General features: G+C 36.4%; 1 long non-coding RNA gene across 1 annotated transcript in view; it reads left to right on the forward strand.

Annotated features, from left to right (window-relative positions):
* Positions 1 to 10,280: 10,280 nt before the first annotated feature.
* The window catches only part of LOC141417347 (uncharacterized), a 203,905-nt gene continuing 186,702 nt past the window's right edge, over positions 10,281 to 27,483 (forward strand). Inside the window, exon 1 of the long non-coding RNA XR_012441875.1 lies at positions 10,281 to 10,442. This is a non-coding gene — a long non-coding RNA (uncharacterized lncRNA). The remainder of the gene's footprint in view (positions 10,443 to 27,483) is intronic.

The following is a 27,483-nucleotide window of genomic DNA, read 5'->3' on the forward strand; positions in this document are numbered from 1 at the left end:
AATCTTTTATGTAAAGGACAGGATGGGAAAAAGACAACAAACGTCAAGGCTTTCATTTAAAATGAAACCAATCTTATCTCACAGGCTACACACAAACAGATACCCGGCCAGACTTGACTCATGAGTCATAGTTGTGTGCTGGTCTCAGGACAAGAACACCTTGAAAATGTGGTAAAAATAAGACTCCTCACTCAGTGCTTGTAGTGCCATGCTGAATACCATACTGCTTATCCATATCATCATAATGGGAGGTCCAGAAATTCAGTCTACTTCCCTCCAGTGACCAAATTTTATGCCATTCACGTGCTGAGGGAGTCCATGTAGATGAAGTATACTTTAATGGACAGAGGTTAGGACTTTCTCAGTCCTATGCCATGAACTCCAAGACGAAAGGTTACTGGTACAGTTGGTGGAGTATAATTTAACGATGAGGTCACCTTGCTGTGGTAAATCTGAGTGCAAACTCTCCAGTGTTTTTCTCAGTGAAGAATTGCCTCAGTATGTTACAGGACCTTTAGTGCCAATGATTCTTGTCTCTCTCATTCTCCCACTGTCTTACCATTTTTCAATTCATGCATGCAATAATTTTTCTATAGGTGGCCACAGGACATTCTCTACACCATCAAAAGTTTCTGCCACAAATACAACCAAGAAATACCTTTTTTCTGTTATTGACTCTGTATTTTGGTGCATTAATTTTTCATCACTATAGCAAAATACCCAGGTCTTTCAGCTCACAGTATGGAAGGCTCAATAGCATAATGCTGACCTCAGTTCAGTTTTCATTAGGGACCTCTCGGCTGTGTCACATCATGGTGGATGGTAATGGCAGGAGCCTGTGATCACTATTCCATGAAGGAATCTAGAGAGAGACTCACAGGTCAGATTCAGGTTTGTTTGTTTTTAACAATTTGCTATCTGTAGAACTTAGTCCAGGAGAACAGTATTCCTTCTCAATGGCAAATTTCCCAATGACCTAAGAACCCTCCAGGTACTACCTCTTAAAGGTCCCAGGGCTTTAAACACTACCACACTGAGGACCAAGCCTCCAACACCTGACCCTTCTGGGATAAACCAAACCCAAACTACATCAGTGAGTAAGCTATGACTCCTCACCTCTCCTCCTCATCACGTTATTGATCTTCCTAGACACATCTACATTTCATTGACCCATCTTAAGTTCTAAACAGTCATATCTTTCCTTTCTAGAGGGAATAGCTCTTCCAAGTCTAGAAGGGCATCTTCTCTAAGGTTTCTTATCAATTTGTTCTAATACCTGCTTAGGCCATAATTTACACAAGTAATGATGCACTTTTGTTAAATTCCTGAAAAAAAAATCAATCTATATACACAATTCTTCCAGGATAGTTCCTAATACTTACTGTTACACCATTAAAGCATTTCTTCATCTACTTAAGCAGATTTTCCATTTATTATCTGTTCTAAAAGACCTGTTAGCATCCTGGCTTGCAAGGTATGCTTTACACAAATTTAATGTGTGAAAAACTTGTATATCCATGACAAAAAGTCAGTACAGAGGCATTACTGAGGAAATATGATAACAAATTTTTATCTATAGTATTTTTCTGAAGACCTAGAATGTATAATTATAATATTAAATTCATTTGTTCTAGATATTTTCTTTATAGATTCTCTAATTAAACTTTTTTTTCAAGGCTTTCCCAAGATGGGTCATAGGATGTACTTACAGAAACTGGTACTAAAGGAATATGCTCATAAGGTCAAAGAATTGTACCTTCTGGAAATCGGCAAGCCAGTTAATGAGAAATTGTTCACTGGCTCATCTTGCAAGGTTGGATTCATGTGTATTGTGACTAGTACATTTTAACATAATTACTTCCTATCATGACCTAGCTAGTATGTGAGAATAATTGATTTTAATTCTAGATATGTGGTCTTTAGAATGAAAATGAAAAAAAATTCTTTCTTCTTATAGGAAAAGTTCAATAAGGACAATTAATTTTAAAAATATTTCAATTGTCTTTCATTGGAATCCATATTTCTTACTACAATACTCTTTCTCTATAAATTATACATCCATTTAGCTAAATACAGAAGTTCAGAACAAAATAAACTATCTAACAGGAGAGAACAGTAATGCTGTTTTCTTTGCTTGAAAGTTTGCCATTGAGTGTTCCCTAGGGCACCATTATATCAATAACCTAAATTCTGTTTATCTTCCACAAATAATATGAAATTATTTTTTCAAGACCAATAACTACATTGTACATCCTTAATTTGTGATTGTATTCTTACTCAGAGATAATCATTTCTTATAAAAACTACTTCTCCACAAATGAGTATTTATATCCTTTTTTGGTTTATCAAGGAAGAATAATGATTAAAGTATTTTTCTATCTCTATAAATTTGACTACTGTCTTATTCTGTTCTTTAAGTTACAGTTGACAAATTTTTTTCGGTATTAATTGAGGTGCTTTGATGAAGTTCTTTAGGAAATTACAAAAATAACATTGGTGACCTCAAATAGCATATTTTCTCAATGTGTTAATGTACCTGTAAGGAGTTCATTACACAATGCTCACACTTTCTTAAGACATAAAAGCTGTTCAACAGTTTTGTTTCATCAAAAAAACAAAAAAGCAAAAACCTACAATGAATTGGGCATTGTTCTAAGTGTTTTTGGATGCCCTTTTCACATATTAATTCTTGAGTCCTTGTATCAACTTGAAAATAGACACTATTATCATTGTCAATTATAGCTGAGAACATTGAGGCGAAGTCATTGCTTGATGTCAGAGAGCCATTAAGTGGTAGAGCCAAGATTTGAGCTCTTAACCCCCCATCACTCTGCTTCCATAAAGACTTCAGTGGTCTTTATGGTCATAAATATATCACTATGCAGTCTATTATCATCTATAATATGAATATATTTGTATAGAAATATGTGACATAATTAATATGAATGATATAATATAAAGTAATATGATAAACAACAGAAATAGATAATATATAAAATGCATATAATAAATACTACATATGCACAGATATTAGATTCTTAGGTCTTAGTAATTTATTTCAAATCATTTATAATAGGAAAATCCAGTATAAACCTCAGCGTACTCAGTATATTTTATTAAATATTTCTTATGACTTCTCAGAGTGTACTTTTTGGACAACTTCTTTTTCCCCACTCCATCTCATTATCTGCTAATGGCAAAATAGTTGAAGCACACAACTACCTACACAGTCCTGCCAGCCCCCCCACTGGAATTCACGTGGCCAAAGTGCTGGCGTAGGCTAGTATATTTATGATTGCCATGTGGTTTGAGACTTAGGGTGCTTTGAATATCTTGCCCTTTGGTAAGATATAGATGAGAAAGATATTAAGTCCAGTCAACCATTCCACCAGTTAAGGGCTTTGCTCCAGGCTACTGAGAGATTTACTCTTGTACACTATTAACCATATCATGTAGCATGTTGACAGTTTCACTACCGCAGATGCAATGACAATAGTTGACAGTTGCAATATCAAATGATATGTACTTGAGACATAGCCAATACGTTAAGGTGAGATGCCATGAAAGTCGATATTTTGTTGTCTCAACTAACATTTAGAGATAGGTGATTCTATAGACACTAGAAAGAACAATGGCAAGCATTTGGCAAACCTGAAAGCTACTGAGTGTTTACTGGCTGTCAAGTTTTCTGCTCAATTTACTACATTCATGATCTCATTTAACTCCCAAAGTTGGCACTTTATTTATTCCTATGGCATAGATGAAAAAACAGAAAAGACAAGTTGACTCACTGAGGCAGGAGTTGCAATCTCTGTTGCTTGAGCGTTTGTGGTTTGCTAAGATCCCAGACTGTGCAGTCACTGGCTCCCATTTAAAGCAGACTCTATCATTTCCTAGCCATGGGAGAGTCACATTCTTTATGCTTCAGTTGATTCAACATTCAAATGGAGGGTAATAACTGCTTTAAAGGCTGTTGTGATGACTGCATGCATTAATACGTTTACACTAACCCAGCCTTGCAAATGATCCAGTTGAAATTTGAACCTATTAGATTTCATATTTTGGATTTAACTTCTATGTCATTTTATTCTGTTGGCTGACTCTATGCATAACTCCCTCCTAGAAACAAAACTAATATCTACTATGTTGTTTCCCCATTAATATCATCTGCTTTGAGCAGCATTTTCAACTTCCGGGGCCCATGACCCAAAAGTCCTCACCTGGATTAATGCCTCTTGTGTAGGTGAAAAGGAAAGTAATTAGGGTAGGAGTAGAGCTCAGTGGTAAAGCACATGCTTAACATTTGTAAGGCCTCAGGTTCAAATCCTAGCACCAAAAAAGAGAGAGAGAGAAAGGAAGGAAGGAAAGAAGGAAGGAAGGAAGGAAGGAAGGAGGAAGGAAGAAATAAAGAAAGAAAGAAAGAAAAAAAGAAAGAAGAAAGAGAGGGATAGAGGGATGGAGGGATGGAGGGAGGGGGAGGAAGGGAGAAGGAGGGAGGGAGGGAGGGAGGGAGGGAACCCACCCACAGAACACACAGCGGCCTGAGTTGCAGCTCTGTACTTTTCTCAAAACCTCTCAATGCAGAGCTCATTTGCTTGAGCAGCTGTGGAGCTTCTGAGGAGGGGTGTTCACTGGAAAGGCATAATGTGAAAAGGAATTTGGGCAACTAATTCTGCTATGGATTCCATTTTGTGAGCTTGTGCAGGAAGGAAAGTCAAACCATTCAGCTTTTTTTTCCTTCTAAAACTGTACACATAAATACCAGCTCTGTTCTGTTCATTACTCTCGAAGCTCTTTCCTGTTCTCTGAAGAGATGGGTTTGTGCATTCCCTTTTATGAGTAATGGCTCTATTTGATTCAATAAATACATTTTTATAGTAATGCAGTTCACAGGAGGATTTTAAATCCATTAAGAATGTACTACTTAAAATCCCACAATATATCCTTTTATTGTTCTCTGGGAAAAAATTATAATTTTTAGGGCATTAAACTTATACCTCAAGAGAAGATTCTCTGAACATTTTCCAAAAGTAGGTATTTGGTATCTCATTGAAAAAATAATAAAAACAAAGGCATATAGCATTTTCTATGAAAATCACTAAAGAAAGAATTGTTTAATTTTCTATATAGCAAAAAAATGGCTACTTCATTAGCAGGTTAACGTAGCCTTAATTATTTCGTATGTTTCTATTAAACAAAAGATTACCTAATAAATTACTGTTTAGGACTGCCAGAATCAAGCTTACAACTTTATAGGGTAGAGCAAACTAAATATTTTCAAATTATCTTCACCTTAGAATCTACCAGGAAAGATCAGCCCAAGATATGAAACAACTCTGTTCTTTTATGGCTCTCTCTGTCTTGTTCTCTCTCTCTTCTCAAGTCTTCTAATTATTGCTGTCCTTACTTGCAGCAACTCAAGAGAGCATGCTGTCTCTGTCTCTTTAATTTCTCCCCTCAATCTAAAATTAATTGTTCTCCATCACTCAGTCTATGGACTGAATGTTAGCCAGTGAAATATACTTTCCCATGTTTGCCTCTTCAGTTTAGATCTAGAAGGGAATGTCATCATGTGAATATTAGGGATTATTTCAAAAGAAAAACTGAAAAGAGAGTTAGGAGCCAGAGCGGGCATTTTGGAATCTTTCAAATCATACAGTTGAGCAACTGCAGGCTTAGCTTAGCACCAGCCTGAATCTGCAGCTGGGTAAAAATGAGTATTCAGGCTGTTTGTTGAGGATTAATGAGATACAGGTTCTAAACAGGAAAACTAACCAACACTCATTTCTTTCAAGATTTTCCTCTTGGGAATGGCTGGCAGTTACCCCCCAGGAGTACAGAGAGAGAAACTTCAGCTTTCTCAGAACAAATCCTGATTTAGGATCAGCTAAATAACCATAGCTGGAAAGATCAGAAATTGAATGTTTAATTTATGAAACTGATCTAATTGGAAGGCACCTTAGGCCAGGGGTCAGTGACCCATGCCCATAATTCTAGCTAGCTACATTGGAGGCTGAGATTGGGAGAATCACAGTTTGAGGCCAGCCCAGGGAAATTTGTGAGACCTCCATCTCAGCCGATAGTGTTGCATGCCTGTCATCTCAAGCTTTTGAAGGCTGAGATTGGGAGGATCAGGGTTCCAGCCCAGCCTGGGCAAAAAATTTTGTGAGACTCCATCTCAAATGAAAAAAGCTGTTGTGGTTCATGCCCGTCATTCCAGTATTGTGGGAAGTGTAAAATAGGAGGATTGCAGTCCAGGCCAGCTTGGGCAAAAAAGCAAGAATCTATCTCTAAAATAACCATGGCAAAAAGGGCTGGAGGCATGGCTGAAGTGGTAGAGCACCTGTCTAGTAAGTATGAAGCCCTGAGTTCAAACCCCAATAGCACAAAAAAAGAGAAATACCTCAGTACAAAATAAGAGACTAGTGCTCAATGTATACCACTATTCAGGCTGCCTGGAAAGCATTTATTAAATGGTAATTTACCTATATTGGTTATTAAGTATGATTGAATCACCTCAAATTAACTGACTTAAATAGTAGTAAACACTCCAACAGATGAATACAGAAAACATTTTTAAAGTTCACTCCCAAACCACAATGCAATTTATATGATAAAATTATCTTCTTATAGATCAAGCAAAATGTATAAGAAACTATCATTCTGTATATAATTGCAAACTAATTCTTCTAATAGGCTTTTGTGACTGTACTGCTTGCTGTGCTCTCCTTAGCCATGTGTGGTGATCGAGCACTTCAATACTGAATTGAGATGCAACCCAGTTATGAAAACACACTGGATTCAGAAGACTCAGCACAAAAAAGTATAATAGTTTTTATATTGATTCTATATTACTAATATAGGCGTGAACAACTCATTTCTTTAGAAAATATGAGGGAAAACACTGAATCTATACTACCCAACTATAATAAGACAATTCTTAGAAAGTGTACTGGTATTAAAGTCATAGTACACATCTGTAATCCCTGTACTTGAGAAGTGTTGAAGCAAGAGGACTGTGAATTCACGGCCAGTTATGCTACACAGAGAGATTTTGCCTCAAAAGAAATAGTAAATAAATGAGTGAATGAAAGAATAAATAAATAAAGTCATATTTAAAATCTGCTACCACTAGGCGTAGAAATGGCATAGCAAAGAACACTCATACTTTCAGGAGGGGAGAAAAAAAACATTATCTTGCCTCAGAAACAATTTGTCTCATTCCTCAGAGAACTACTTAAAAGTCTCCTCTCTGAAAAACAATACAACCTTCCTATAAGAGTCAGCGATTGTGTACAGCTGTGCAGGGAAAACTGTGTGGGGCCTGAACTTGCCTGGCATTGTGTGTCAGGTTGCCACTCTCACTGCCATCTTTATGGTCTCTGGGTAAGGGCTTAAATCCTCAGGGAAATGCTTTTCATAAATATTTATTTATCTTACTTTCTACGCATAATATGGAGGGTTTGTGAGAGGAAAGGTGGTCACATTCATCCCACCTTCCCCTCAATAGACATCAGAAATGCATTCCTTTGAGGACTGATAAAAAGTTTTGCTTTTAAAGAGAATTGGTTAATAAAGGATTTCTCAGAAATAATGAGCAGTTAAGTAAATGTCCTCTTTCATTAAGCATAGGCTGTCATTTGTGTGATAGACTAATTTAGGAATGTGCAGACAATCAAACTTTTGATAAATCAGATTTACTTCAAGAATCTGTCTAGTTAATAGCTACACAAACCAAGTAAACACAAGCAAATGCTTAGTTGACAGCTTTATGTACCTGTATCTTCTTACTATGATATTCTGACAATTTCTGCAAAATTGCTCTCTCTCATTTCTATCAGTCTACCTGTTCTGAGAAGTGAAAATGAAAAGAAGTTACAATAAAGCACTCAGAGATACTTAAGCATGCATAATAGTTATTTTTCTCAGCTCTGATAAACATGCTCAAAGTAAAACCCTGACTTCCAGTTTCTTCAGGATCTGAGTGCACGCTCAGGACAAGACTACAGGGCCAGTTTGATACTTGAAGTTGGAAGTCTCCTTATTCTACGGCTGCATGCTTGTGGGGAAAGATGATTCAAGTGCACTAATCAACACAGACAATGGGAAAATGCTGTAATAGTGATACAATGCAGAGTAGTAAGTGATAAGGAATACTTAGGTCTCAATGTCTATAGATTTAGCCTTGGGTTGGCCTTAGTAGAAACCTGAAAAACTCCAATGTGAAGGTTATTGGCTTCACATTGGTAACATACTGGAAGACAACACAGAGCTGGTTATTGAACATTATGTGATTGTGTTTGAAATTTTATTCACTGCTCAGTATAGACGGGTAGTAGGATTAAATTTAAGGACTTGTGCATTCTTTCTGAAGTCTTTCTGAAATACTCCAAACTTGGTAATGTTAGTTTCCTGGCTATACAAGCCATGATTTTTGCAATCTATGTAAGAGCACAGGTGTGTTTCTGTGTATATGCTCCTAATAACCCATGTGCACATAGAATCAGTAAAACAAAATGACTAAGGTATGATTCTTTAAGGAAAAGTCTGTAACAGCAATGTGTTCTTGTTTTAGCTCCTTAGATATGAAAATCCTAGGATCATATAATTTCTATCACAGTGAGTAGGGATGATTTTGGATAAGTGGCTTAATTTAGTTGGCAGAAGGGGTAAATTCAGGGAGATTTTGTTCCTTCTTTTTTCCTTTCTCTTTATTTTCTGAAAAAGTAAAACAGGCTTTCCCTTATCATCCATGGCAGGGAATAGCACTGTTGTGCTAGACTAGAACGCAAACTGTACGTAGGATTATGAGGTGGTTACTAATAAAATATTAATACACAAGCCCGTATAGACTCCCCAATTTCATACGATTTAAGAAAAAAATTTATTGAAATGGTGTTACTTTCTATGACAATACCATCATAAGATAAACCCAGAAGTAGCTCCCAAGTTTTTATGCTAATCATACATGGCTTGGATGTACACTGTTTTAGCTTAAAATTTTCTGTAAAGGTTGAATTGGGTTGTAGTCATCAGGATTGATTCTGGGATGTGGTTGTAAGTTCTAAAATTGATGATTTTGAGCTCATTCTCAATTTTCTTGGGTTCCTTTTTGTCTATATGGAACTTTGGAAAATTAGAACATATTAGAGACAGTTTGAATAAACTAGCTTTGTATAGGTTTAGCAGGTCATTATCAGTTCCAGATGAAAATCTTGTCAAATAATAACAATAAACAAACAACACACGTGCGCGCGCACACACACACACACACCCACAATCCCTGCATGCTAACTGTGATACTTATCCTCTGGTTTTATTGGAGTAGAATAGGAAGAAATACTTTACAGTGTTTTTTTATATTTTGTGAGAATTTATTTTCTCTCTATGATCAAGGGATTTGTTGAACGGGGTTAATGTGATTAAATTTTATGGGTGGTGAAAATTACAGAGTATGTTAGCCTCACAACGTTGAACTTCACTCTCCTTACATCTTTTATCTTTCTCCATATGTGAATCAGAATAGGCTAAATTATGCAGAGTAACAGACAATTCTACAATCTTAATGGACTACAACAATATATATTTATTTCTTAGTAATGAAATCCATCCAATGTGGATGCTAGGGAATCTACCTTAAGATGATCAAAGCTCCTTACCCTCAAGGAAAAGTTTTAATAGATATGGGTTCATTTCAGAGGCAATATGTTAGACTGTAACAAACAGAAGAGTTAAAATCAGCATCTTTTGGCAAAAGTCCTTTTGGATTTCCACCCCCAACCTCCACATGCCTTTTATTTTTTAACCTTTTCTCAAATTTCATTGTCTCAAAATTCCATGCAATCAGCTTGCCACACTGACCTGGAGCCTCCTTTGTTTTGAATACAAAACTGTTAACCACTAAGTGAATCAGGCACATTTTAGGGGCAAACACCTATATTAATGTACTTTCAAAATGCCCTTTTTTTTTTTTCCAGATTAAACTTAATGATGAAAGCTGAGCATTTCCAAAGCCATTTCATTCCCCATCTTTATGCACAAAAGTGTTCCTGCCTGCCATTCTACCTTAATAAAATCCCCATGCTTCCTTTGTTCAAGGAGGGCAATGTTTTGGAAATACTTCTCATGCTTTCATTACCTGGTGTAGATAATAATTCTTTTTCCTCTTTTTTATTTCCTGGCTGTGCTTGTTTTGGCTTTGCACTCACTAAGATTCAAACCCATTGCATTGTGTTACAAATTGGCAGTCCCAGATGGAAAGTTACCCATGAAAGCTCATGGGTTTTGCTTTTCAAACTCCTGACAGGAGAGTCGATGAAAAAAAGGAAGCTTTTCCTTGGATGACCTCTTGAACTACTGGAAATCAGTCTCTATGATAAGGAGAACATACTCTTTGGGTCTGAGTACTACACTGCCATTGTGTTTCTGGATAAACTTGGAAGGTACTGTGAACCTTTTGTTCCAATATTTCCCTGGGCGTTGGTGGTATAGGAGAGCATAGCTGCCCACCTAAAAGTGTCTGCCCACAATTTCCCTGGATCAACGGAGTCAGCTAATAGAGCTCTGATAACAGAGTAGAAAAGAGCTGTGTGGATTAGAAAAGCATGCAAGGGTCAGCCACAGGTTTGCAACTGCCCTGAGGTCTGGGAAGTTGAAAGATTTCTTCTGTCCGGGCTGATGTCAGTGGTCCAGGAGATTAAATGGCACCTTCATTTTAAAGAGGAGAGTAGTCAAGAATGCCTGACCATAAAGTGCCTCAGAGGAGGTCTGAGAGATTAGAGGCAAGCACTTTGCTTGAGGCAAGCTAGTAATGGTGAAGTTAAAAAACAACACACAAAAAAAACCATAATAGGACTCAATCCTCCTTAACAAGAGGTCTGCTCTGCATTCTGAACTCCTCTTTGTCCCTGCCCACTACCACCCTTGGACATTTCCTCTTGTAGTCATTTAAAGGCAGAACTGTGATTGCAAATTCCTCAGAAGACGAGTAAGTCTCTTGGCCAGTTCAAACCAGAAAATGGTGCATGCTGGGTAAAGGAAAATCTGTCCTCAATCTGATCTGTCTAGTAAAAACCCCCTATTTAGGACCTTATGAATATTGGTTGAATCTCATGCATACAATTAAAAACCTGGGAATCAGTATAAGCAAATGTGCAGAATGCCCAATGTTATGCAACAAGACCTTGTCAATAAACCTATCAATTATTCTAGCCCCTCCGAGATACCACCCAGATTTTTCCTGCTATCTACCCCTCAACTCTTAAATTGCCTATTGAACATGATGGGATTCTTAAGCCATCTCCCCAGAGTCAGCAGCTCTCTTGTGGTATACCCTCCCATCTACACTTTGCTTTCACTTTCAATAGACTTCTGCTACTGCTTTGCAATTTGTGTGTCTCCATCCAGTTCACTATTCAGAGTATCAAGAAACTGAGGTCTTCTGAGACCACCCACCAAAAACATCCTGGCTCCCAGAAAATTAAAGTTTGGGAGGTTAGAAAACCTCAAGTAAAGGAGCTCCAGAGGGAATTGTGGGGTCTCCATTTGGTTGATTTGGTTTTTGTATTCTGGAACTCCAAGATGTGTGACTTCAAAATTTGCTGGAAAATACCAAAGTCAATGTTTTACCCTGGAAAAGAATTGTGAAATTTAAATTTGACTAATCATTTTTTCCTAGCCTTCAGGTAACTAAGAGCCTGTTTTTGCCATTGTTGTTAGGTGTTTTATTCTTCATCAATGGCCAAAAGGGAAAGGGAGTGAAAAGGATGTCCTTGAATGGGTGTGTGTGCGGTAAAAGCCCATAGTAGACACTTGGGCTGAAGAAATTCTTTTTTCTGTCATATGTCTGGAAATATGGTCCACTTGGTCTCCAAAGTGTAGCATTAACATTTTGTTGTCCATTTAAAACCTCATTGCAAAAGAAATTTCCATATGTATTGGCATCTTCCTCTCTGCTGGCTAGCTCTCAAGGTAGGGACAGGTATTAAGTCTGCATGGTAAACCTCATCTTTTGACTTTTTCTGCTTTCACTGGGCTTTTCTCACTGAGAAGAGGCATCTCACTGATGTTTAGAGTAAGCTCAGCATCTGTGAGATATAAATTTTCTATGTTGTTTTCTCACATTGTTGTGAGAGTCAGACATTTATGAGAACAGATGCAAGATTAAGACTCGCTTAGTGCTATTGAAGAAGCAATCAGATCAACAATCTAACTTTTTGAAGAATGCCAAATGATGAATCTAAGTGAAAGCTATAATCTTTGGTTTTTTGTATATTTTTATGAATGTTTGTGTGTGCATGTGTATTGTATGTTATGTCTGTGTGTATGCTCCTGTTGTATATTGTTTGTATGGTACCGACTTGGCTAAGTGAGTGCTTATGTAAATTAAAGTGCTAAATTAGCTTAAATGCTTTTGAGTTCACATGATTTTAAGTAAATCTTTGACAAATGAATTAACTTAAATTTGTTGGCAAGATAAAAGTAAAGATATCCTAAAATGTACATATTTGCTTGGGTTGTTAGCTAATCAGAATTATATTTATCTGTTGGGTGTTTAAACTGCAATATTCTTTGCTTTCCATATTTCAAGTTCATAAATTTCTAAGACCTTCCTTTGGCAATGAAATATTGACTGTACTTGTCTGATATATCAGTTTTCATGAGAAATCTAGAAAGAACTGTTAAAAGTAAATAAATCAGGTGAATTTAAATAAAAAGTATTTCTAAGTGTACTCTTCAAGTAATTTAAAATCTAAAAGTTGTATGACAGTTATGAAACATCTGAGTTATTTCTTAGTAAGTTAAAATTCTGAATCATCTAAGTTTATTCTTAGCTTCTTAAATTCTATAAATCAGCCACTCATAGTGTCTTTTAACAAACACATCCTGTTGCAGGCCTAAGTTGTTGATGTATGGCAAACAATTCAAAATTGCTTTTGGCCTGGGTTTTCACTACAAATTCAGGTTACTAGGAGTCAGAAATTTAAGTTAATATATGTAATTCTATACACAAAAAATGCAAAAAAAATTGAGATGTGATTTTAGCGAAAAAAAAACTATAAGAAACACATCAGATATGTTCTTTTATTGAGAAAAGGGATGATTTTATTTATTTCAGTGATTTCTTAATCCATTGATTCAGAATGCAAATTTAAGGAAAGAATCAAAGCAAGGCAGAAAGAAACCAGTAAATAGTGGCAAGAAATGCACAGAAAGTTATAAATTTGAGGTTGTATTTTGGGTGAGGAAAATGAAAAAGAAGAAGAGAATTTGTGCATGAAAAAGAATTGTGATACTACTATATGCTATTGCCTGTAATACATGACTAAATAGACCAGGTATACTAAAGCAAAAGGAACTTCAGAATGAGCTCCTGCCAAGAGGTCAAAAACATGGCTTAGGGTGGTAGCAGTTCTACAGTTAATGACCAGTGTCAGGCTGGCTAGGCAGTAGCGTCCCTCCATGAGTCCATGAGGCAAAAGGCCTCCCTCTCCCTTGGAACTTCAGCTCAAAAAGCTGACTTGGGCAGAAGATTTAAGAAAAGGAAGGGCATCAACTGTATATGCATTGTCCAATTCTGCCTTCTCCGATCCATGCATCTGGAAAGAGAGAGTTCTTTTTCCTGCCACCAAAAAATAAGTAGATATGGAACTAAGATTCTTAGAGCACCTCAAGTAGTAAGTGACTCTTAAGAAGTTAGCTGCTGTGAACTGCAGAGTGCATCAAAGGGAAGACTAAGAATTAAAGGAAACCGTGTATCACACAATGCAATAAAACACATAGATTTGTCCAGATGCTTGATCAGCTAAATCTAAATAATGTCAAATGTAATTGTATGGTAATACACAGTAAAGGGTGTCCCTTTTGTCTGCTGTTTAGCTTGCCTGTTTGCTTAACTGTGTTTTGGCCTGGATTCTTCAGGACATTAAGTTTATATTTTCTGGGCTACCTAAATAAGGAACATAAATTTAAATGACTTTTTTCTGGCTTATGTCATGATTAGATGTGCTTTACAATGTGATAAAATAATTATGAAAGGAGCCTAAGTTGTGGTGTTAGACTGTCCTGGGTAATCCCAAACCCATGCTCTAGCATCAAGGTAGTTTTATTTCTATAACTAGGAAGATCAATGCCTGTATCCCGCTGCAAGTAGTTTCAAAAGAATGACCTTCATTCTTTAACCTCTCAAGAATGAGACGTAAACTGTTTCAGGGGAAACTTGCCAGTAACTAATGAGGCATGCACCCTTAAAAGGTAAAGTCCTATGTTAATAAAACTTTAAATGATCCTTTCCTTAATTTTGGCTTAAACTTTGGAGAAAACTGAGCGATCCCCAAAGCATTCCTATTGGCCATCTTTTTGGACGCAAGATGTCTATGCCTAGAGGTGTTCTTATCTGTGGTCTTTGTGATGCTAACTAAGCATGCCCAGAGGTGGTCCTGTCCACCATCTTTATGATACATACTGAGCATGCCCAAAAGTGTTGCATTCTGCTATTTTAGTTTTTTGAACATGGGCTTGATCATGTTGTGAGCATGGCAAAATAGTGTCCCTCAGCTCTCCTTACTGAACTCTGACGTTAGGAATTAAACTATGACATTAAACTCTGACATTAAGAATGTGCCCCTTAACTGAGCATGCTCGGGAAAGAATCTTCCCCTGAAGAGCTTTCTTGTGTAAATATATATAGACTCCCCAAATAAAGTTCCCACACTTCCTTTATGAGGAAGATACTGGTTTGGAAATAACTCCCGTACTCTCTTTACCTTTTGGAACTCTCTTCAGTATCTTTTATAAGGAAACTCATTTTATCAGAGTCTACACTATAAGACCTCATCTATCCCAAAGGCCTTATCTCCTAACATCATTATCACTGGGGTAAGGATTTCAGCCTATGAATTGTGGGAGACACCAACATCAGACATAGCAGGACTGAATGGTGGTTCTCTATGCAAATAAACATCTGTTTGTATTTTCTCTATTCTTAAATATGGAAAGTAGCTTTAGACTTATGCTGAAATTCATGGATTGTTTTTTTTTCCTCCTCAGTTTTGCTACCAAACCAGTCTAGTATTGTTTTCCATTTTATTGTTCCTTTAAATTCCAGATTTCTAATTTCTTTCTCTTTTCAGTGTTTTCTTTCTCTTTCTCTTTAGTCTTTTTCTTTTTTGTTTGCTTTGCTTTGTCATTGTTATTATACTAGCTGTAACTCTTTATGATTACTTTTGCTTATTTGAGCAACACCTTATTTAATTTTTCTGTCTAGGGCAGATAGCATGGCCTTTCATTGTTTGCTTTTCTTTTGCTTTTAATGTGCCATACATTTATCTTTCTTTCCTTGTCTAGCAACATTTTCTTGCGCTTGAAAAATTGGACTTTTTTGTTATATATTATAAACAATCTGAATTCATATTTCCCTATGATTGCTCTTTCTACTTTTGCTCTTATGATTTTTTTTTGGCTTTTGTTTGCTTAGTTAGTTATTTCTCAAGAATAATTCTTTAAACTCTAAAGACTTAGGTTATTTAAAATTTTCTTTTTAATTAGATGTTTTTAATTTTCAGTTGTCTCCAAAACACTAGCATTCAACAGATGATTGATTTATATTCTTTAATCCCTTAATTGATAACATAGAAACCTCTTGCTTAAGAAGACCCAAGAATGGATGCAACCTGATTCAAAGGTTAAGTAGTCCACATTTAGCAATGGTTCCAGCCTCTGTTCTCTGAATATTGCAGTAGTCAGCACTTGCACATAGCCTTCCAGACTCCCAGGAATTTGTCTATGATAGTGTCTGTGAATTTTCTACATGAAACTATTATTGTATTTGTCCTTTACTTTTTGGACAAGCCCTGGCCTTCTCCAACAAGGTACCTTTCTTAGAGAAGATTCTTTACTTCTTTGTTATTCCAAGCACTCAACAATTTTTGATCCTGCATCCACCCTGGGTGTAGGAATTTTGTACAGACATTCTAGTAAGGTCAGCAAACCATCCATCAGCAGAAGGAACAATTGAGTTGGGTAGGAATGTAGCAGACCCAGTTAAAACACCTCTGAGTCTGGATGTCTCACCAATATCAGTAGCTTTCCTTGAGTAAGCATTATTGATGTAATGCATGTACTCAGTTAACTTCCAGAATGAGGACATGGTTGTCTTTGATAATTTCCTAATTTAGAACAAGTTACTTGTATTTGTGGAGGGTTTAATTTTCTGAATTCCTCATTTAATTCTTACAGCATTAATGCCAACATGTCAGTCATGCCAACTGAGGATGCTACATAAACCATTTCATTGGAAGAATTGGATGAGAAAGTGCAGGCATCCTATATGATGCTTATCATTGCTTAATAATTAGGCTTTCTGTCCACCTACAACATACCCTTACTTATCATCATATACTTACATCTACTTAATCTTCATTATATTCTAGTCAGTCTTCACACATTGTGAGTATGGAAAGAAAACATAAGGGGGCCTTACATCTTTGCTTTTCTTCCTATGCCTTTTCCTTACATCAGATTTCATCTGTGTCCTCCACTTTGATGACTAAAGACTAGAGCCTTCAGAAATATGAGGAATAGCCCTCAAGGAACAGCTACATGAGAGTGAGTAAGAGTTGTTCCCTATATCTAGGCACTTACTCAGGACTTTGTCATTTATCTTATTATATGTCTTGTTCTAAATCCCAGCCCAAATACACTTCAGCAGGTTCTTGCTGCTCAACCGTGTAATTATTCATATATTTTCTGGTATCAGTAAAGAAAATAGAGACCTTACTTGGAGCATTCTGTCCAAACAGTCTCATCTCCTTATTTACATTGGGTAATATATTTGTAATGCAACCCAAACGTCCCTCTGTTTTTAGTCATTCTGGCCATGCAGCCTCACCTCTCAAGTGAAATCTGACAGAAAATTTGCATTTCATCATAAAAGTCAGATCCATGATGTTCCTGCTTTTTTATTTTCTTCTCTAACCATGGCACATCCAGGGATTATATAAACATTCCAGATAATAAATATCTCCTGTTCTCTTATTGACCCAGTATATCAATAGATGAAATGGAGTATATTTTCCTGTGCATTTCATATTAGGTTCCTCTCTTCAAAGACAGGACTATATATGCAGGAATCAATTTATTTAATTATTATGAGAACTAGTGGCATCACGATTAAAGGTCATGAGAAGGGGATGGGAAAGAAAGTCCTGAGGCGTGATTTATGATTTCATAGAAGAGAAGAAAATATTATTTGAATAAAAGGTATTTTGTCTTCATATAGATGATTCTGATGTCATGGAGAAAATGGTGTTGTAAATATTCCTGGTCTCCTTGCTATCTGTGAGGATGTAAAAGAAAAAAGTAAAATGTAGCTGAGCTGATACTAATGACCTGATGTTGCCGAGACCATAAATGATATCTAGGCTGGAGTGGTAGCATATGCCTATAAACTCAGCTGCTGGAGAGGAAGAGGCCTAGAGCATGAGTTCTAGGCCATCACTGGTAAAGTTAGAGAGACACTATTTAAAAAACTAAATAGGAACAACAACAGCCAAGGCACTTGCCTAGCAAATGTGAGGCCCCCAGTACCACCAAACAAAAACAAAAACAAAAAAGACAAAACAAAAGAAAAGAGAACAGAAAATGGAATCTATTTTGGGGGGAATATAGTGGAGGAATTGCTAGAAAAACTCACTTCATATGACTCCATCTGTGTATAGTCCTGTATGGATTCTATGGGGAAAATTTCCCCATATTACTTTCATAGGAAAGTAATAATTTTATGTGATCCTGTAACAGAACTTATGTTGAGTTTCTGAATTATGTGTTGATGTCTACAAAACTGTGAAAAATCACATATAAATTTGTGTCACTTAAGATTTCTACACATCTTGTCGATAGTTAAAAGATTTTGCAAATGTCGGATAATTTATTCACACAGGAGTTAATGAGGGTTAGTCATATTCACAGTACGGAGTTCTACACAATTCTTTCATATTCATCCCAAAATAAAAATTCCTTCTCTTGCATCCAGATCAGTGTTATTTTTTTCAGTCTTAAACATAGTACTCATCTAATTCATAGTTGGTCACCTTTCAAATAGACTGTTTTTCTCTTAAATACTTAGTCAAATACCTTCAAGAGAAATCCTAAGAGATGAAAATATCAGGTGGCTGAAGTATCACCATGTTTTCTACTCACCCAAGCAATGTCCTTATTCAGGGCAAGTATCTTTGAAAAGAGACCGAGAGAGAGAGAGAAAGAGAGAGAGAGAAAGAGAGAGAGAGAGAGAGAGAGAGAGAGAGAGAGAGAGAGAGAGAGAGAGAGAGAGAGAGAAACAAAGGTCATTGGAATTGTTCAATATTTCTAAGGACTTTTAATAACAGTTTGAGTAAAAGGCAATCTTGTGAATAGAGAATCTCAACTGAAGATTCTACAGATTTGGTTCCTTTCAGATAAAATTTTATACTGCTGGAAGAAGTACAACCACTTTATCTGATTCATTGATGTATCTTCTCTGTTGGAATATTCTTTCCCTCAACCAGCTTCTCAAACTTTTCTTCTTGTTCACTGAGACTTGTTCCTTTTCCTGAATTGCATTAAAAGAATGGCAGTAGAGGTATCTGTTGGAACACTCATTTATAGCTTATTGCACAGGTTTTGCTATGCTGATAGTAAGTCCTACTCCTCCACTCTCCCTCCTCTTCAGTAAGTTATTGCTACTCAATAACTTTCTCAAGTGACATGATAACATAGGATAGAGTCAAAATATTGAGCCTCACATCACTTTCCAGTTTGTAGGACTACTGAGGACACAAAAAACTACTTATGCTGTGATCTTGAACATCCCCTAAATCATACGCATTTCCAGGACCTGGTGATATTTGAGACTGAGAGTTTTGAATCCCAGAACAATGTAGCTGCTCATTTGCTACATTCTAGATCCCGTTCCCTGGTGTTCCTGACCCTAATAAAATGAGAGAAGAAAGATATCTGAACTTTCCACCAAGCATAGTAGCCCTGACATTTATGCTGATGGGAAATGAAAAACACAAACACAAATCTCTACCTTCATCATGTCAAACTGAGGTTCAATCCCCATCTACCTGAAATGTGGGTCTAGTACCAGGGACCTCCAAATACTTGGCTCTGTTGAATTAGTCAGCAGTCAAGATAGTTAACATGCCTGAGAATATTGCATTTGGGAGGCTAAGCATAATCTCATGTTTATTTGACTGTTTGTAATTCTTGGCAAGAACATCAGAAGAATAAATGTATGATTTATAACTATATCTTCTGAGAGGGACCAATAAAGGATACATTTATTTTCAGCAATCATTTGTTATCATTGACTAAGCATAAGAAAGATTAAATTTTGTGTGAACACATATCTGCAAAGTAATGCATGCATGCACTTCTCCCCTTCATTAATAATATAGATAATATTAATATGTTCTTCTGTGCACAGAAAAATCTATCATACTTACCAGCAACTAAAATCCATGCATGATGTTTCCTTCCTTATCCACATTGATGTCATAAAACATGAATGCTTGGAAGGTTCAATTGCTTTTGCGAAGTTGCATCAGTAATGAAGATCAAAAATTATTGTAGGATCCAGACACCTGGGTATGTCACATCAGGCTAACTCATGAATTTGGACATACCCCTGGTTAAAGTCATGCAGTCATGCTAAATGATCATGTACTCAACTGTCTATTTTGTAAACACCATATTTTGTTCTTTTTCCCATGGCTGTGTACTTTTAGCACTCCTTGTTTGACCTAAAAACCAAACCAACAAAGTAGTCCTATTCTTATCCATCCTTCTGAACACCTGTACTTGGCTTGAGGAACTGCAAGAGTTTCAATGTGTTTTAGGTACTTAAAAATAGATGATTTCATCCTTACACCCAACTTAACATGTCCACATTATGGGTGCATTCATTGTTCTCTGCAAGTTTTCTCCACCTTGTCAATTATTGATTTGGGGGTTGAATAATTCTTTGTTAGTATAGCAATAGCCCTCCTGTGCATTGTACTGGTCTGGCAGCATCACTATCCTATACCTACTAGATGCTTTTATTTAGCTCTTATGCCCAACTGGAACATCCACAAAGATCTGTAGACCTTTTCATGTAGCCATTGGTAGGGTTTGGAAGGATAACTCCTACTTCATGGCAAGGAATGTTATTCTATTCCTTTAATATAAACAATTCTCTGCTTAGTTCTTTCACTGTCCTGAAAATCATTTCTCTGCCTCTCCCACCTCTCCCATAAATGTTGTTGAATCTATTGATTTCAAAGTACAATACTTCAAAATCAAATATTTAGTATGGAGTATTTTTATGCAAATGCTTGTGCTACTGAAACATTAAGAGTACTCTCTCTCTCTCTCTCTCTCTCTCTCTCTCTCTATATATATATATATATATACATATATTTGTCATTTTTGTCCTGTGCACAGAATAAGGACTCCAAAACACCAAGCATTCACTAATATTTACTCATTGCTGGAGGGATCCATTTATTGATTAAATATTATCATAAAAATGCCAAGTGTAGAATCTTTGTGTATCTTTGAAGTGATTCTTAATTTTAACTACGTAGAATCTATTTGCAACAGACATAAAGTTTGAGAAAATTCAAAATTCAACCCACCTACTGTGGTGACGACTACCATTGGCATAAATTACAGGCTTCTAAATCAAGACTCTTTCCTCATTGCTTTCAAGTCTCTCTCTCTTTTTTTTTTGGCAGTACTGAGGTTTGAACTCAAGGCCGCATTCTTGCTAGGCAAGAGCTCTACTACTTGAACCTTTCACCAGCTCTTCAATGCTCTGTTATTGATGACATAATTCATCCAGTACTGCTCAACCACCAGACCCTCTAAGATTTCACATGGTGGTCCTGCTGATGCTGAGCTGCAATACCAGCTAAGGATGTGACTCTAAATAATGGTCAGAGACTCAATTTTCCCTATAAAACACTAATGTTTCAAAGCAAATTTGAGGGTGTACTATGTGTCAAAAGCTAATAGTTTAATGTCAGGTTGGGGAAAATTGAGCTTACTTGGCATAAAAAGTGATGGAGATCTCTTTGCAACCTTCATTACATTTAAGGTGATGGAAATAGCCTCATAAGGGTTCACCTTCACTTATCTTCTAGTCATGCAATGTTATGCAATGGTGTGCCAATCCCTTGTAATCTAAACAAGAAAGACCCCATTGGAAAGATTAGTGGGTCTTTTTTATGTTTTCTCACCAAAACTGATCATCATAACCACACCTGCTTTAGCTCATTTGAGCAATTAAAACTAATCTTGTTGATCAATTGAGATTTTGCTCCACACTGAACAGATTCAAATAAGATGAAATAAACACTTAGATTTATAATTAGATAATTGAATTGAGAGGTTTTGAAATAGCTGACCCTATGTTATCATATACCATGGAAACTCCAAGTTATCATTATGTTATCTTCACATTTTCTTCCTAGAACCCAATCTAATGAAAAACAAGGATTGAAGTTGGGATTATTTTATGAATATGGACAGTCATAAATGGACTAATATGGTTTTAAAATTTCATAGATCCATGAAACTAAAGTCACATAGAAAGAAAGTGGGGGGAGATAAAGGGGAAGGAGGGAGGGAAGGATGGAGAGAGAGAGAAAGAAGACAGAAAGAAAGAAAGAAAAAAAGAAAGAAAGAAAGAAAAGAAAGAAAGAAAGAAAGAAAATCTATCCATGGTATCTGTGCACGGTTAGCTCAGAGGTTCCTGGTCAGCACAAATCACACCAAATACAAGAGCTAGCAGCACAGCCTTTATCCTGTTGGTAGTTGTCTTCTGCCAAAGCTGAAAGTAGTTCAGTTGTTGGAGAGAATCTGAATTGATGACCTTTTTATATTACTGGTCTATTGGCATGGCATGATGAACCCATTATTGTTCATCATAAGGCTTTTCTTAGGTCTTCCCAAAATCCTGGTTGGCAGTGAGGAGCTGTGTAGAACATTCTGTAATTTTATTAATATGATTAGTATTGAGAGAAACTTAAGCCGAACTGAGAATTTGACCTTTTTGGTCAATGGGAAAGCACAATACATAGATCTGTTTCAAGTACATAAGTATTTATTTCCCTGTGTCTCTATTACTGAAATGGATGAAATATGAAATTCCTATATTACATTCACATGTTTAACTTTGAGGTGATATATTTAAAATTACTTTTAAAACCAAGGATGGTATCTTCTGGTTTGACCAAATTAAAATGTGGTATCTATACCTTGACTCATGGGTATCAAGACATCTCTCAGAAGAGCCTATGTTTAAGCTTAAGAAAATATTTCAAAGAGCACAAGTTCTTTCCTCTCACATGAGTTACCTATCTCTTCTGATATTAGATCCATACTCATTCAAGCTGTCTACTGAGCTGTGGTTGGGTACACATACTACAGTAGAGAAAGCATGGACATTACTCTCCAAATAACAGATAATTTGCTGTCAGATCTGCACTAATCATGTAAACTCTTAAAAAACTCTTAAAAACTGCTGGAGAGGAACTGATTTAGGATCTAGAAATAATGATAGCAACTGAGCACTACCGGTCTTATTGAGTTGACCTCAATTGCTGAAATTAATAACAGAACAACAGAACTGAAATAAGAGCTTTTAAATCAGATTAAGATATAAATGATATGCAGTAAATTTTCAGATATTAAAAGTGGATAGTTGGTAAGTCTCAAATGATATGAGATTTTCCCCATTCAGTATCATGATTATGTTTATCCCCTTTTTCCCAAGAACCAATCTTTAGTTTATTGGTGATAGTGAAATATTGCTGTTCTTTAGAATTTTATAAAACTTCAAGACACAAAGACATGATTTTAGAATGAAGAAAAGAAAGAGAAAAATGGCTTTTAGCCATTTTTTGTCTTATTTTATTCAGTCTAATTATTTTCACATGCATCTAAGGTGTGGTTTCCCATTGTCTACTGAAGAATATGTGGATATGTGATGTGTTCAGTCAATTAAATATTTATGGATATATGTTTGTTGGTCTTTACATTTGCAAGCAAAACTGAACATTCATATATACATCTTAATAAAAAAAAACCCTTACACTGTTTTAATTCTTGGACAAGTTATAATGGTTGAAAATTAATGAGAGAAAGTACTTTCTGGGCTGGAGGCATAACTCAACTGATAGAGTGCTTCCCTGGGTTCAATCCCCATTACCACAAAAAAAGAGAAAGTACTTTCATTATTTCATTTTCACATCAACAATGTAAGAACCTCCTTTGATTTAATTCTCACTGGTATGGTCAGTCATTTTTACTCTATACAATACAATAAAAAGGTACTAATAACTTATTCTAATTTTAGTTGATATTTCCCAAGTGAATAATATTGGTACATCTTTTATGTGTTTTTTATCATCTGTATATTTTCTTAGATAAATGTCTTTCCTAATCATTTGTCCCATGTACTTAGGATTGTTTGTTTTCTCATTACTGATTTTGGGGATTTCTTTGTATATTCTGGATACTGTCCTTTTTCTAACAGATGATTATGAAATATTTTCTCCCAATGTGGTTTCTCTATTTTTTTGTCTTCAGAAAATCTCTCAAAGAGCCAAATATGTTAATTTTGCTAAAAGCCATTTTTCTCTTTCTTTTCTTCATTCTAAAATCATGCCTTTGGGTCTTTCCCAAGAAATACTTGCCCAACACAAGGCGAGATAGCTTTCTTCTATTTTCTATCCTTACTGGTTATTTATAGGTCCATGATTTATTCTGACTTAGTTGTGGTCTATGGTACAGTTCACACTTTGAAATTCATTTTTTTGGCGGTGGATGTCCATATTTTTCTTGCAATTTTTGTTGAAAAGGCTATGGTTTTCCACTAAATTGCTTACAAAATTCTTCATTTAGAAATAAAATAATGTATAATAATATGAGAAGACCAATTGTCCATAGCAATTGTGCAAAATAACTCTTATTAAATTTTCCCTTGAGTGGAAAATTACCTAAGACTTACTGAAAACTCAAAGAAACCCTTCTCATTTTAGATTGCCTGAATAACTCCAGGCAAATTACCTAGTCCATAGAGGTAAAGGTCACATCAGAGCTAAATTACTAAATTACTTCTTTCTTTCTTCTTGTTTAATCCTGTTACTGAATGACCCTTCCAGGAAAATTCCTTAAATTCATGTTGGAATAAAAGCATATGAGCAATCCAGGTCCATTTTTTCATATTCCTGACAGCTTTATGACAATCTAAACTTTAAGTCATTATTTATTCATTGAGTCTATTCTTTCTCTATGCAATCAAGAAAGGGCAATAGCAGTTCTCCTATGTTTTAGAACTAAGAAAGGCAAATTTCTTCTTTATGGACATATAATTATTTTGAATGACATTGAAACAGTCAAAGGACTTCTCCTCTCATTTTATTTCCATATTCTAATATATTTTATATCCATTTCTAGTATTTTATCAGGAAGTATCATAAAGAGATATTTTGTTCCTGTTTTTAGATATGAACAAACTGTGATACACTCATTAATTCCATGTCAACTGAGTGAAAATACCTAAAATATTGACACAAAGGCTCCTACTCCAGGGATATGTCAAATCCTCTGAGTCTTCTTTTCATTTGATGCCTGACCCTTTACAAAAACTTGGCTGAATGAAAGAGTACTCAGGCTACTTCTTCAATGGTGTGCTAACTTCACACTCAGAAAGGACCAAGGTTGTTTATTAATCATACTGCCTTTCTAACCTATTGTTCCTTTTGATGATGGTCTCTGGAAACTTTCTCTTACTTTAACATACTCTCTATATCTTGTTCTGTATTTTTCCTGTGAAAGCTAAAAATAGAAAGCTTTAATGGCTTACAATATCTTCATAAATGTTCTCTGTCACTTCCCTCATTTGGACATTGCACGGAGCAGGAGTATAATCCCAGCTGGCATAGGATTCTAAACCACAATTTGCTTCTCTATGTCTTCCTAGGCCTATCACTTTCCTAGCACCTTTCTAGGTCTTTCTGTTGAAATCCTGTAGGGAACATGGATACGTGTTCCCTAGAATGTATCCTATGGTTATACCATCTTAAGAAGATCATTTTAAATGAGAGCCAGGGAAAAATGAAGCAGTAGTTATTGTGAAAGTATTTTCAAAGTTTGAACAGTGAATATTGGTAGTTTTTCCTCCTATTTTATTTCTAAGGAAGTCTTATCCTGTTTGGCTCCCAGATTTCGTTTAATATTACTCAAAGTATGGGTAAGGTAAATATAAATAAAATCCAAAAGCACACCCACACTAAAATTAACACCTCATAGTACTTTTTATTTGCTTTAAGTTTCTTTTTTTTTTTTTGGTGGGATTGGGATTTGAACTCAGGGTTTCACACTTGCAAAGCAGTGCTCTACCGCTTGAGCCACACCTCCAGTACATTTTGTTCTAGTTGTTTTCCAGATAGGGTCCCACAGACTAACTGCCTGGGGCTGGCCTTGAACTGTGATCCTCCTGATCTCAGCCTCCCAAGTAGCTAAGATTACAGGAGTGAGCCGCTGGCTTTAGCTTTCTTTGTAGATCTTCCTGGTCATATGTTCTCCCATTTAGTCATGCTTCTGTAACTCCACAGCATATCTCTAGCTTTCTTTGTAGATCTTCCTGGTCATATGTTCTCCCATTTAGTCATGCTTCTGTAACTCCACAGCATATCTCTTCCAGTCTATAGGAATTGATGTCTTCTCCTCCATCATCATTGTTTCAATTATTGCTCTAAATTTATTTATTTATTTTTAATTTAATGTAAGAGTACAGGGGTAGAGATGGGCTCAAGCAGCAGAGTAACATGAAGTAGCAAGCATGAACTTCTGAGTCATACCTCAGTATAGCCAAAAACAAAACAAAATGATATACTGTCATTTACTATAGTGAACCTGATGTGCAATGGATTACTTTGTTCCTCCTAATTTTAAATCTGTATCCTTTAACCAATATGCTTTGTAACCCCTTCCCTCTAACCACCTCAGCTTCTAGTAACCAAAAATTTGCTCGTTACTTCTATGCAATGAAATAGTTTAGATTCCAAATGTTAATTAATGCTAGATTTATCTTTGTGAGACTGTGACCCCACTACTTAAACCTCCCTTGTAGCTGGGATTATAAACATACGCCATCTCACTCAGCTTTTATGTCAAGATGGATCTCTCACTCTCTCTCTTTTTTTTTACCAGCTTGCCTTGACCCTTGATCCTCTTGAGCTTTGCCTCCTGAGTAGCTGGAGGCAAAAACCACTGATTCTGACAAACCTTTGTCCTTCTTGGGCCTAGATATTTGTACCCTTCTTTAGCTTTGGGAAGTTTTCTATTATTATGGCTTTGAACAAGTTTCCGACCCCTTTTGCATACTCAAGTCCTTTTTGAATACAAATGTCTGAAATATCTGTTCTCTCAATTCTGTCCTAAAGTTTCCACAAGTGTTCTTCATTACCCTGCAAAGGAGAAGGCAGTGCACTATGCTGCCCGAAGTTGGGTATGCTGGTGCAGACAGACCTTTGGTGCCAGGGCTGAGTCTAAGCTGGTTCATGCCAGAGTCTCACAGCTACAAAGTCCTTCAGTATCTTCAGGGCATGCTGAGGCTCGCAACATAGCTGATGGTGGTTCAGAGTGAATCACAAATCTCTCTCATGGGGTGAAATTTGCTGCCTTGTGGCAGAGATGTTATAGATTACCATCTGTGAGCACTGGTCTGCCCATAGGTGTGGTGGCTGAGGTTGAGTGAATGGTGAAGACAGTTCCATGAACACCAAAGATGTCATAAACTGGATGTGAATCTCACAGCTGTAGGGACAGGAGAATGGGATTCCCTAAGTTGCCTCCAATGGTGGAACAAACGCTCCCATTGGTGCACAGATCTGTCCCATTGGTGTACAGGTCTCTGCCTGATAATGGAGATGATTTAGAATGTTACCAGAGGAGAGGAGGGGTTCCTTCAGCTTCCCAGTTCCCAGACGAATCACAGGAACTTGAGATTCACAGTGTAAAGAACTTTAAGGGGTCTCACAAAAAGGAGAGTGTTGTAAGGTAGAGGTTTATTTCAGTAAAGCAGGATAAAGTGGGGAGGAACAGGAGAGGGAGGAAGAGATGCTTCCTGTATTTGCATGTAGGAAATGGGGACTGAAGAAGACTCTAAAAGGTGGTTCTAGTTTGGGAATTTATTTGGGGGATTTCATGTGAATTTCTACCTAGATACCTGGTCACAGCAACCCCTAATCACTAGACAATGGATTCTGGGTAGGTTCATTACCCAAAACATGGTTTTACTATTACTCAAAAATTAACTCATATGCCTATCAGTCCATATGACCCAACTGTATATTTGATAAATAAGCTAACTTACATCTGTTGGTGAGATAAAGGTATAGCTGTTGCTAAAATTGTTAACATCTGTTTTTGCCTAAGGCTTCTAGCCAATCA

The sequence above is a fragment of the Castor canadensis genome, chromosome 2 (assembly GCF_047511655.1).
Source record: "Castor canadensis chromosome 2, mCasCan1.hap1v2, whole genome shotgun sequence".
Taxonomy (NCBI): Eukaryota; Metazoa; Chordata; class Mammalia; order Rodentia; family Castoridae; genus Castor; species Castor canadensis.